This window comes from Theropithecus gelada, chromosome 7a (genome assembly GCF_003255815.1).
Source record: "Theropithecus gelada isolate Dixy chromosome 7a, Tgel_1.0, whole genome shotgun sequence".
Classification (NCBI taxonomy): Eukaryota; Metazoa; Chordata; class Mammalia; order Primates; family Cercopithecidae; genus Theropithecus; species Theropithecus gelada.
In genome coordinates, this window is record NC_037674.1 from 16,912,752 (window position 1) to 16,924,165 (window position 11,414).

Consider the following 11,414-nt stretch of genomic DNA (forward strand, 5'->3'; position numbering starts at 1 on the left):
CCTCTGCACTCACCAGCCAGTGTTACCACATCCTACATCCCAGCACGCACGCCCACGGCAGCACACAGAAACGTGGACACACACACACACCAACGTGACGAATGTGTTTATGGACGAGCTAGAAGGTAACCATGAAAAAGGCCCAAGGGAAGAACACTGCCAGAGTGCACTGCGGAAATAGTGGTGGTGAGAAGAGAGGGAATAAAGCTTTCTTGCTAGCAAGGTTATCATCTTCTCCAGAATCTTGCCTTTGTTCATCCCAGTCTCCCTTCTTGGAAATCCTCCCTCTTTTCCCTGTCACCCCTGTCTCCAAAGGATATTTCTTTAAGGCCTAGCTGGCGTCAACTCTAAAACTTCTGCCAGCCACACCTACTCACCGAACTTTCCTTGGAATCACCTGGAATCTTACCGCCTGCACCAGTTGTGTGGTATGCTGAGAACACACTGCCAACTACCAACTGTCACCAGTTACCTTTTCACCAGACCTTGTTCTTTGCATCTAATGCTGAGCACCCAACATGTTGCCATGCACATAGTAGGACCTTAAGTAAATCATTGCTAGACTGAAGGACATTATGGGGCAGCCAATGTTAGTCCAGTGGCTTTCCAACTTTAGCAGGCACCAGAATCACCTGGAAGGCTTGTTAAACCAGATTGCTGGGGCCGGGCACAGTGGCACATGCCTATACTCCCAGTACTTTGGGAGGCTGTAGCTGGCAGGTCACCTGAGGTCAGGAGTTCGAGACCAGCCTGGCCAACATGGTGAAACTCCATCTCTACTAAAAATACAAATATTAGCTGGGCGTGGTGGTGTCCACCTGTAGTCCCAGCTCCTCAAGAGGCTGAGCCAGGAGAATCACTTGAACCTGGGAGGCAGAGGTTGCAGTGAGTCAAGATGGAACCACTGCACTCCAGACTGGGCCACAGAGCCAGACTTTGCCTCAAACAAAACAAAACAGATTGCTGGGCCTCAACCTCTGAGTTTCTGATTCAGTAGGTTTTTCTTTTTTCTTTTTCTTCTTTTTTTTTAAAGACGGAGTTTGCTCTTGTTGCCCAGGCTGGAGTGCAATAGCTTGATCTTGGCACACTGCAGCCTCCTTCTCCTGGGTTCAAGTGATTCTCCTGCCTCAGCCTCCTGAGTAGCTGAGATTACAGGTGCCTGCCACCATGCCCAGCTAATTTTTGTATTTTTAGCAGAGATGGGGTTTCACCATGTTGGTGACCAGGCTGATCTCGAGCTCCTGACAGATGGTCCACCTGCCTCAGTCTCCTAAAGTGCTGGGATTATAGGCATGAGCTACCGCACCGGGCCTGATTCAGTAGGTTTCTAATAGAACCCCAAAATTTGCATTTCTACCAAGTTTCCAGGTGATGCTGCTGGTCCAGCACTGTAGCAGATCTATAATTCTCAAATCCTCTTGGCTTCAACTGCAGCCATAAATTTTAGCTACTAGGATTTAGTCATCTTGAGGTCCAAAATAGTAGTAGACCTAGTCAGAGTTATGGAGGTAGCGGGATGAGGGAGAGGAACTGGAGCCAAAAATGCAGAATGAATGATAGTAGAAAATCATCGTTTGCAATGAAATAATGAGATAATGGCTCGCGGCAATGGTGCCACCACGCCCAGCTAATTTTTGTATTTTTTGTAGTGACAGGGTTTTGCCGTGTCGCCTAGTCTGGTGTCAAATTCCTGGGCTCTAGTGACCCACCCGCCTCAGCCTCCCAAAGTGCTGGGATTACAGGCGTGAGCCACTGTGTCCAGCCAATTTTTGTATTTTTAGTAGAGACGGGATTTCACCACGTCAGGCTGGTCTGAAACTCCTGACCTCAAGTGATTCGCCCACCTCAGCCTCCCAAAATGGTGGGATTACAGGCGTGAGCCACTGCTCTGGGCTGAGACTATTACATATGAAATGTGGTCTTTGTTTATATCTTCATTTTTGAAACTGTTTTTGAGACTGTTGGGGAATACTAAATATAAACTGGATTTTGTATGATATTAAGGATTTACATTTTTTTTGAGATAGGGTCTTGCTTTGTCACTGAGGCTGGAGTGCAGTGGTGCTGTCATGACTCACTGCAGCCTTGACCTCCTAGGCTCAAGTGGTCCTCCCACCTCAGCGTCCCGACTAGCTGGGACCACAGGTGCATGCCACCACACCCAGCCAGGATTTATGAAATTTGTATTGGGTAAGACTATGATTTTTTCTTTCAAAGACTGGGTGTGGTGGTTCATGCCTATAATCTCAGCACTTTGGTAGGCTGAGGCAGGAGTATTGCTTGTGGCCAGGAATTCAACACCAGCCCAGGCAACATAGAGAGACCCTGTTTCTACAAAAAAAAAAAAAAACAAAAAAACAAACTTTTAATTAGCTGGGTATGGTGGCAAACACCTATAGTCCTAGCGATGCAGCAGCGGGAGAATGACTTGACCCCAGGAGTGTGAGGCTGCAGCAAGCTGTTTGCACCACTGCACCCCAGCCTCAGTGACAGAGCAAGACTTTGTCTCTGAAAAGAATAATTTTTTTTTTTTTCCGAGACGGAGTCTTGCTCATGTCGCCCAGGCTGGAGTGCAATGGTGCCATCTCAGCTCACTGCAACTTCTGCCTGCTGGGTTCAAGCTATTCTCCTGCCTCAGCCTCCTGAATAGCGGATATTACAGGTGCCCACCACCATGCCTGGCTAATTTTTGTACTTCTAGTAGAGACGGGGTTTCGCCATGTTGTCCAGGATGATCTCAAACTCCTGACCTCAGGTGATCCGCCTGCCTCAGCCTCCCGAAGTGCTGGGATCACAGGAGTGAGCCACTGCGCCTGGCAAAAGAATAATTTTTTTGAAAAATAAACAATTTTAGAATAGTTTTAGATTTATAGAAAGATTGCAAAAAGTTTCCATTTAATCCAAACACTTTCACTTATTTACATCTAATATTAATATTTTTGTTAGAGTTATTATAATTTTATTTATTTATTTTTTATTTTTTGAAAGAGTCTCACTTCATCCCCCAGGCTGGAGTGCCGTCGCGAGATCTCTGCTCACCGCAACCTCCCGCCTCCCAGGTTCAAGGGATTCTTGTGCCTCAGCACCCCGAGTAGCGGAGACTACAGGCATGCGCCACCAGCCAGGCTAATTTTAGCATTTTTAGTAAAGACAGGCTTTCACCGTGTAGGCCATATTGCTTTCAAACTCCTGACCTCAGTTGATCCAAAGTGCCAGGATTACAGGCTTGAGCCATGGTGCCCGGCCCTGTTGTTAAATTATTGACACATATTGATACATTGTTGCCAACTAAAGTCCACACTATATTCACATTTCCTCAATTTCCCTCATGTCTTGTTTCTTTTTTTTTTTTTTTCTTTTTTTTTTTGAGACGGAGTCTCGCTCTGTCGCCTAGGCTGGAGTGCAGTGGCGCGATCTCGGCTCACTGCAAGCTCCACCTCCTGGGTTTACGCCATTCTCCTGCCTCAACCTCCCGAGTAGCTGGGACCACAGGCGCCCGCCACCAGGCTTGGCTAACTTCTTTTTGTACTTTTAGTAGAAACAGGGTTTCACCATGTTAACCAGGATGGCTACAATCTCCTGACCTCGTGATCTGCCCGCCTCGGCCTCCCAAAGTGCTGGGATTACAGTTGTGAGCCACCGCGCCCGGCCTTATTAAACTTAATCACTGGCTGAGGTAATGTTTGTCAAGTTTCTCTACTGTGAAGTTACTGTTTTGCCCCTGCTTTTCATACTGTACTCTTTGGAAGGAAGTCGCTATGTGCAGATCACAATGAGTGTGCAGTCGCGCTCTGCCTCCATGTGGGTGGAGCGTCTACATACATTATTTGTAATTCTTCTGCATGGAAGAGGTCTGAGTTCCCCATTGATTGGTTGATTGATTGATTATTATTATTTTGAGATGGAGTGTGGCTCTGTCACCCAGGCTAGAGTGCAATGGTGCGATCTCCATTGAAACCTCTTGCTGAAACCGCTTGCTGAAACCTCTGCCTCTCGGGTTCAAGCAATTCTCCTGCCTCAGCCTCCCAAGTAGCTGGGATTACAGGCCCGCACCAACACGCCCAGCCAATTTTTTGTATTTTTAGTAGAGATGGGGTTTCACCATGATGGCCAGGCTGGTCTCAAACTCCTGACCTCAGGTGATCCACCCCCGTCAGTCTCCCAAAGTGCTAGGATTATAGATGTCAGCCACTGTGCCTGGCCCCCATTGATTTATTTATATAGATACAGGCTTTTATACATTGGGTTATGATTCAATACTATTTTATTTTATTTATTTACTTTTTGAGACAGAGTATCGCTCTTTCACCCAGGCTGGAGTGAAGTGGTGCAATCTCAGCTCACTGCAGCCTCCACCCCCTGGATTCAGGCAGTTCTCCTGCCTCAGCCTCCCAAGTAGCTGGGATTACAGGCATGCACCACTGCACTCAGCTAATTTTGTATTTTTAGTAGAGACGTGGTTTGGTTTCACCATATTGGCCAGGATGGTCTCAAACTCCTGACCTCAAGTGATCCACCTGCCTCAGCCTCCGAAAGTGTTAGGATTACAGGTGTGAGCTACCATGCCCAGCTGATACTATTTTATTTTGTTACTCAAATTTTCCACCTCTCCAGTGACCTTTTACTATACCCTGTCGGGGGGTGGGGGGGTTGTGTGTGTCTGTGTATTTCCTTACGTTTTTGGCATTACAACAAAGTAAGGAAATAGCTCTTCTTGTATATTTCCTGCCCAAATCGTAGAATCAGTCATTTCTTCAACGACTCTTGAAGAAGTTATTAGAGAATAACTGTTATTGGAGAATGGTATTAGAAACCAAGATCTGGGCCAGGCACAGTGGCTCACACTTGTAATCCCAACATTTTGGGAGGCCTAGATGGGAGGATGGCCAGAGGCCAGGAGTTTGAGATCAGCTTGGTCAACAAAGGGAGGCCCTCATCTCTAATAATAATAATAAACCAAGATCTGCGTGGTAAGTATGCTCATTACTACTGGGGTGTCTTGCTTTTTGGCCCTTCTCAACTGACAGAGTAAGTGAATATGTGTATGTATACTACAGTATACACACATATTTATAACTTTCTCTAATCATCTGTATATATGGGTCAGTTTTTTAAAGTCTACCTGTTACAGATATATATTATAATATTTATAGCTGAAATTATATGGGTAAGATTTGCTTTTAAAAACTTCAGCAATCCAGCTGGGCACAGTGGCTTATGCCTGTAATCCGAGCACTTTGGGAGGCCGAGGCTGACGGATCACGAGGTCAGGAGATCAAGACCATCCTGGCTAACACAGTGAAACCCCGTCTCTGCTAAAAATACAAAAAAAATTAGCCGGGTGTGGTGGCGGGCGCCTGTAGTCCCAGCTACTTGGGAGGCTGAGGCAGGGGAATGGTGTGAACCCGGGAGGCGGAGCTTGCAGTGAGCCGAGATGGCACCACTGCCCTCCAGCCTGGGCGATAGAGCAAGACTCCGTCTCAAAGGAAAAAAAACCAGAAAACAAAAAACGTCAGCAATCCCTAGTTGTCTAGTGGTGAGGAATAAAAGTTGAAGAAAAAAAAAAAGCCTCCAGCAAAACAACAAACTAGAACAATGAAATACGATTGACTAAGATAATCATTGAAGCAGGATGCCAGGTACACTGGGGATTCACTGGTTATACTGTTCTCTCTAGTTGCATGTATGTTTGAAATATTTCACTGGGCACAGTGGCTCATGCCTGTAATCCCAGCACTTTGAGAGGCCGAGGCGGGCGGATCACAAGGTCAGGAGTTCACCCTGGCCAATATGGTGAAACCCTGTCTCTACGAAAAATACAAAAATTAGCTGGGCATGGTGGCACGTGCCTGTAGTCCCAGCTACTTGGGAGGCTGAGGCAGAAGAATTGCTTGAACCCGGGAGGCTGAGGTTGTAGTGAGCTAACACCACTGCACTCCAGCCTGGGTGACAGAGCAAGACTTTGTCTCAAAAAAAAAAAAAAAAAAAAAGAGAGAAAGAAAGAAAGAAAGAAAAAGAAATATTCCGTAATACAAAATAAGATGGCTGGGCGCAGTAGCTCACGCCTGTAATCCCAACACTTTGGGAGGCCAAGGCGGGCGGATCACAAGGTCAGGAGTTTGAGACCAACCTGGCCAACATGATGAAACCCCGTCTCTCAGGCCGGGCGCGGTGGCTCAAGCCTGTAATCCCAGCACTTTGGGAGGCCGAGGCGGGTGGATCACGAGGTCAGGAGATCGAGACCATCCTGGCTAACGCGGTGAAACCCCGTCTCTACTAAAAATACAAAAACTAGCCGGGCGTGGTGGCGGGCGCCTGTAGTCCCAGCTACTCGGAGGCTGAGGCGGGAGAATGGCGTGAACCCGGGAGGCGGAGCTTGCAGTGAGCCGAGATCGCGCCACTGCACTCCAGCCTGGGCGACACAGCGAGACTCCGTCTCAAAAAAAAAAAAAAAAAAAAAAAGAAACCCCGTCTCTACTAAAAATACAAAAATTAGCCGGGTGTGGTGGTGTGTGCCTATAATCCTAGCTACTCAGGAGGCTGAGGCAGGAGAATCGCTTGAGCCCAGGAGGCAGAGGTTGCAGTGAGCTGAGATCGTGCCATTGCACTCCAGCCTGGACAACAGAGTGAGACTGTCTCAACAAATACATACATACATACATACATACATACATAAAATAAGAAAATAGAGCTAGAAAAGCCTGACTGACCATGCTGCAGTTAAAGAGGGTCAAATAGAGAAAGACAGCCAGCCAGATACAAGGCATTAACACACACGCACTTACAGGCACACACACAAGCATACATACATAGACGCACATGCATGCACACACATATACATACAGATGCAAGCATGCATATACATATACATACACATGGATGCACACATGCATACACATAGGCACACACACATACACACACAAAACTCTTCCTCCCACGGCCATCTTTAGGTGAAATTTTGAAGATGAAAGTTTTTCTTCCATGTTTGGACCTATCTGCCCTTTCAGAAACCCCAACCTTATTGCTCTACTGCTTCTTAAATCTGCTTTTGGAGGGAAATCTGATCCTTTGAAATTTTCCCTGTGACTGAAATTCAAAGCGTGGTCCTCTTAGGAATTTATGTTTCTGTGTCATCTTCCATGGGGCAAGAAGTTGCGTTGTTTCTGGCTTAGGAATTTCAGGCAGTGGGTGTTTGACAGGGACAGCAACAGTTCCCAGCAAATGTCAAATTACACCTATAGGTAATGTTTCTACCAGTCCCAGAGGTTTCTCTAAAGGTGAGGAACACAGTCTGTGGCTTGCCCCATCCCTTGAGTGGAACTTGCCCACTGTCACCTCTTTTTTTTTTTTTTTTTTTGAGACAAGATCTCGCTCTGTCACCCAGGTTGGAGTGCAGTGGCACCATCTCAGCTCACTGCAGCCTCTACCTCCCAGGCTCAAGTGATCCTCCCACTTCAGTGTCCCAAGTAGCTAGGACTATGGGCATGCACCACCACACCTGGCTAATTTTTTTATTTTTGGTAGAGATAGGGTTTCACTATGTTGGCCAGGCCAGTCTTGAACTCCTGACCTCAGGTGATCTGCCCGCCTCAGCCTCCCAAAGTGCTGTGATTACAGGTGGGAGCCATCATGCCCGGGCACCTCTCATCTCTTGAGCCAGTAGTTGGGAAAGAACAGGTCTTTGGTTATATGACCAGTGAGACTGCCATGACCCTGCAGCTCACCATGGTTTCCTTTTGTTTCCCCCACTCTAAGGGTGGGGGAGAAGGCCTTAACTCTGAAAAAGCTGAAACAGGTGCTTCTTGAGAGTGCTGGAAGTTGGTAGCAGAGTGCCCTGCTTCTGTGGACAGTGGTTTTTATCTCCAGGTTTGTTTCCATCTTCTCTGGATCCTTGGCCTCCTTGAACAGTCCTGGGTCATAAAAGGCTGAGAGTGGACAGACTTATTTTACTAGATTAGTGAGATGCTGGGCCCAACCTAGTGCCATCCATAATAAGGGGCTGCCACTGGCCCTTCCTCTCACTGAACCTTCCTCCACCCCTGCAGCCCCTTCTTACTCCTCTGGAATAGAGTATCGCCGCCTCTGGTTCTAAGGCCAGGAAGTCCTGGGACAGCTACTCCTGCATTAGGTCAAAAACATTTCCTGTTGATTTGATTAGTTTCCTCCCAAACAATGCATTTATGGAAGAAGAAGAGCTTTTGCAGGCATGTATTTGCACAGGCAGCCAACCTCCTCCAGTCACACACAGACACACACACACCTCCACACCCACAGACACACACTTTCTCCCCATCCGCCCACAAAGCGTCAGTCACATTTAGAATTTGCACAAATGCACACCCTCCCTCATACATCACAATGCACACCCTCTCATCCACCTACACATCTCTTCCACAAAATCACACCTGCTCACATACCCTTAGAAGCACATTCTTGTACTGTGCCCAGAGAGAGAAAGGTGGGGGAGATAAGCAAGGAGAATGGGTTATAAGGGCTCAGGAGGTAAAACCTTTGTAGAAGCTGAAATGTCAGAAGACCAGGACCCCCACACCCCCACTCCTCTCTGCCCTTTTTTTTTTCCTTTTTTTTCTTTTCTTTTTTTTTTTTTTTTGAGACGGAGTCTTGCTCTGTTGCCCAGGCTGGAGTGCAATGGCACGATCTCAGCTCACTGCAACCTCCGTCTCCCAGGTTCAAGTGGTTCTCCTGCCTCAGCCTCCTGAGTAGCTAGGATTACAGGCACCTGCCACCCCGCCCAGCTATTTTTGTATTTTTAGTAGAGATGGGGTTTCACCATGCTGGACAGGCTGGTCTTGAACTCCTGATCTCGTGATCTGCCCACCTAGGCCTCCCAAAGTGCTGGGATTACAGGTGTGAGTCACAGCTCCCGGCCTCCTCTCTGCCCCTGTGAGTAGAAATACTATGACTGGGCACGGTGGCTCATGCCTGTAATCCCAGCACTTTGGGAGGCAGAGGTTGCAGTGAGCCGAGATCGCACCATTGCACTCCAGCCTGGGTGACAAAGTGGGACTCCGTCTCAAAAAAAAAAAAAAAAAAAAAGAAATACTATGAATTGAGAGAGATTTAGAATTAGCTGTAGGAAAAGCAGGAGCTCAGGGCCACTTGTCCCACACAGACAGTGTGATGCCCCTGTGACAGTGATGTATCTCAGGCTGGCGGCTGAGGTGGGAAGTTTGTCAAGGCTGTAAGTGGCATCCATCACATGTCTGAGAAGCCCATTTTGACCAGTAGAAAAGGATGGCCTTTAGGGTGGGACTCCTGTCAGCTGAGGAAATAGTGGGGAGGGAATGAAGAGAGAGAAGGAAGTAAAAGGCTGGGTTGGGCTCTGAGTCCAACATCCTCTAGAATGAATATTACTAATATCAGCCGGAATCAAGAGGAGGCAGCTCCCCTTCACTGAAAACTTGAAGTCGCCCTCAGAAAAAAGGTGGGGGAGAGGGGTTGGAAAAGTGACAAGTGCCCAAGAGCAGCCTCGGCAATTCTGCCTTCGGCCCCAGACTATTGTCTGCCTGCCCTGTCTCAGCCCAAACTCAGAAACTGTGGATTCTGGAAAGCAACAAGGCTTTTCCTTTGGGAAAGGGTCCTGAAGCTGACCCACAGTGCTCAAGAAAATTGGCAGAGAGGCCAGGCACAGTGGCTCACACCTGTAATCCCAGTATTTTGGGATGCCGAGGTGGGCGGATTACCTAAGGTCAGGAGTTTGAGACCAGCCTGGCCAACGTGGTGAAACCCTGTCTCTACTAATAATACAAAAATGAGCCGAGCGTGGTGGTGGGCACCTGTAATCCCAGCTACTCATGAGACTGTGGCAGGAGAATCGCTTGAACCCACGAGGCGGAGGTTGCAGTGAACCAAGATTGTGCCATTGCACTCCAGCCTGGATGACAAGAGTGAAACTTCGTCTGAAAAAAAAAGAAGGAGAAAGAGGAGAAGAAGAAGAGGAAGAGGAAGAAGAGAAGAAGAAGAGGAGGAGAAAGAGGGAGAGGGAAGAATAAGGAGGAGGAGGAGATAGAGAAGAGGAAGAGGAAGAAGAGGAAAGAAGAAGAGGAGGAGGAGAAGGAAGAAAATTGGCAGAGAGCTCAGTGAAACAAGAAAATTGGCAGAGAGCTCAGCGAAACAGACAGATTGTCTGGCCCCTGCCATCCAACTCTTGACAGTGCCTCATGAGTCTCTCCTCCTGCTGCCGCCTGGGGGCGCCCCCAGCTGGGTCTCAGGCTGCTGCCAGCACTGCTGTTGTTATCATTAGTGTAATAAACAAGCACTGCTGGGGCCAAGTGGAAGAAGAGGCAGGCCCCTGCTGCTCAGGAGAATCCCTGAAAAGATCCAGTGGGCCTGAGGCAACCGGAGTTGAGTGGCTCTCCACCCAGAACCTCTGGAGGGGGTGTGGGGTTGGCTTCCCCCTGGAGGGAAGGGCAAGGGGAGGAGCACACTTGGCAGGCTTGGTTTGGAACCAGCTCTGCATGTGCCTGGCAGGATGTCTGTGGGCAAGGCCACCCCCGTGATTACTAGTTGTGGGGCAGGTTCTGAAGCAATTCTTCATTCATTTAACAGGCATCTGCCTATTTATATATGGAAAGCCTACTGTGTGCAAGGTGGTCTACTAATAATAGCTAATATTTGACTAGACAGTGTGACGACACAGCCAACTTTCACACCAGGTCCTGGGAAAAGGGGTAGAAGCAGGGGAAGCTACTAGGAAAAATGACAGCCCAAAAAGATATGGGCAATTGGGCTTTGGCCTGTGTAGTGTAGGGGTGGGGATATATATTAGGTAAAACCTGAGGATTACCAAGATCTTGGGAAACTCAAGACCCAAGTTGGAAAACATACGGCAAGTGGGGCTGGAGAAAATGGGCATTTTTCAGGTAGGAGGGACTTGGAGATAAAGGCATGGCAATAGGACATGAATGTGGGGATTTCGGGTGAACGGCTCAATGAAAGGGAGGCACAAGGGATGCTCTCAGATCCTGTTGGGGGAGCCCCGGGTCACGGCAGTTTCGGGGGACCAGATGGATGGGAGTGTCTAGGGGTTGAGGTTCTCTAAGTCCTGAGAGGGGGGTGCTGAATTCTGGGATCAGAGTCCGAACAAGAGTTGGGGTGTGGTGGGGGCTGCCAGCGGGGTTTTAAGGGAAGGCTCTGGAGTGCTGGGTTAGAAAAGATGCTGGAGCGCGTTTAGGGAAAGGAGGGGCATGGCCGGGGAGCCCATCCAGGAGGCCGAGCCGGATCCTCAGGTTCGGCCAGCAGGCGGCCGGGGCCGGGGTGCCGGCGGGGCCGCGGGCGTCTGCGGCGCTGGCCGGGGTTGCGCTCTGAGCCGGCCGCCGGGGCTCCGCGGGGGGGGCGGTGCGAGCTCGGGCTGCGGGCGGGCCGGGAGGAGGCGGCGGCTCCGAGAAGAACAT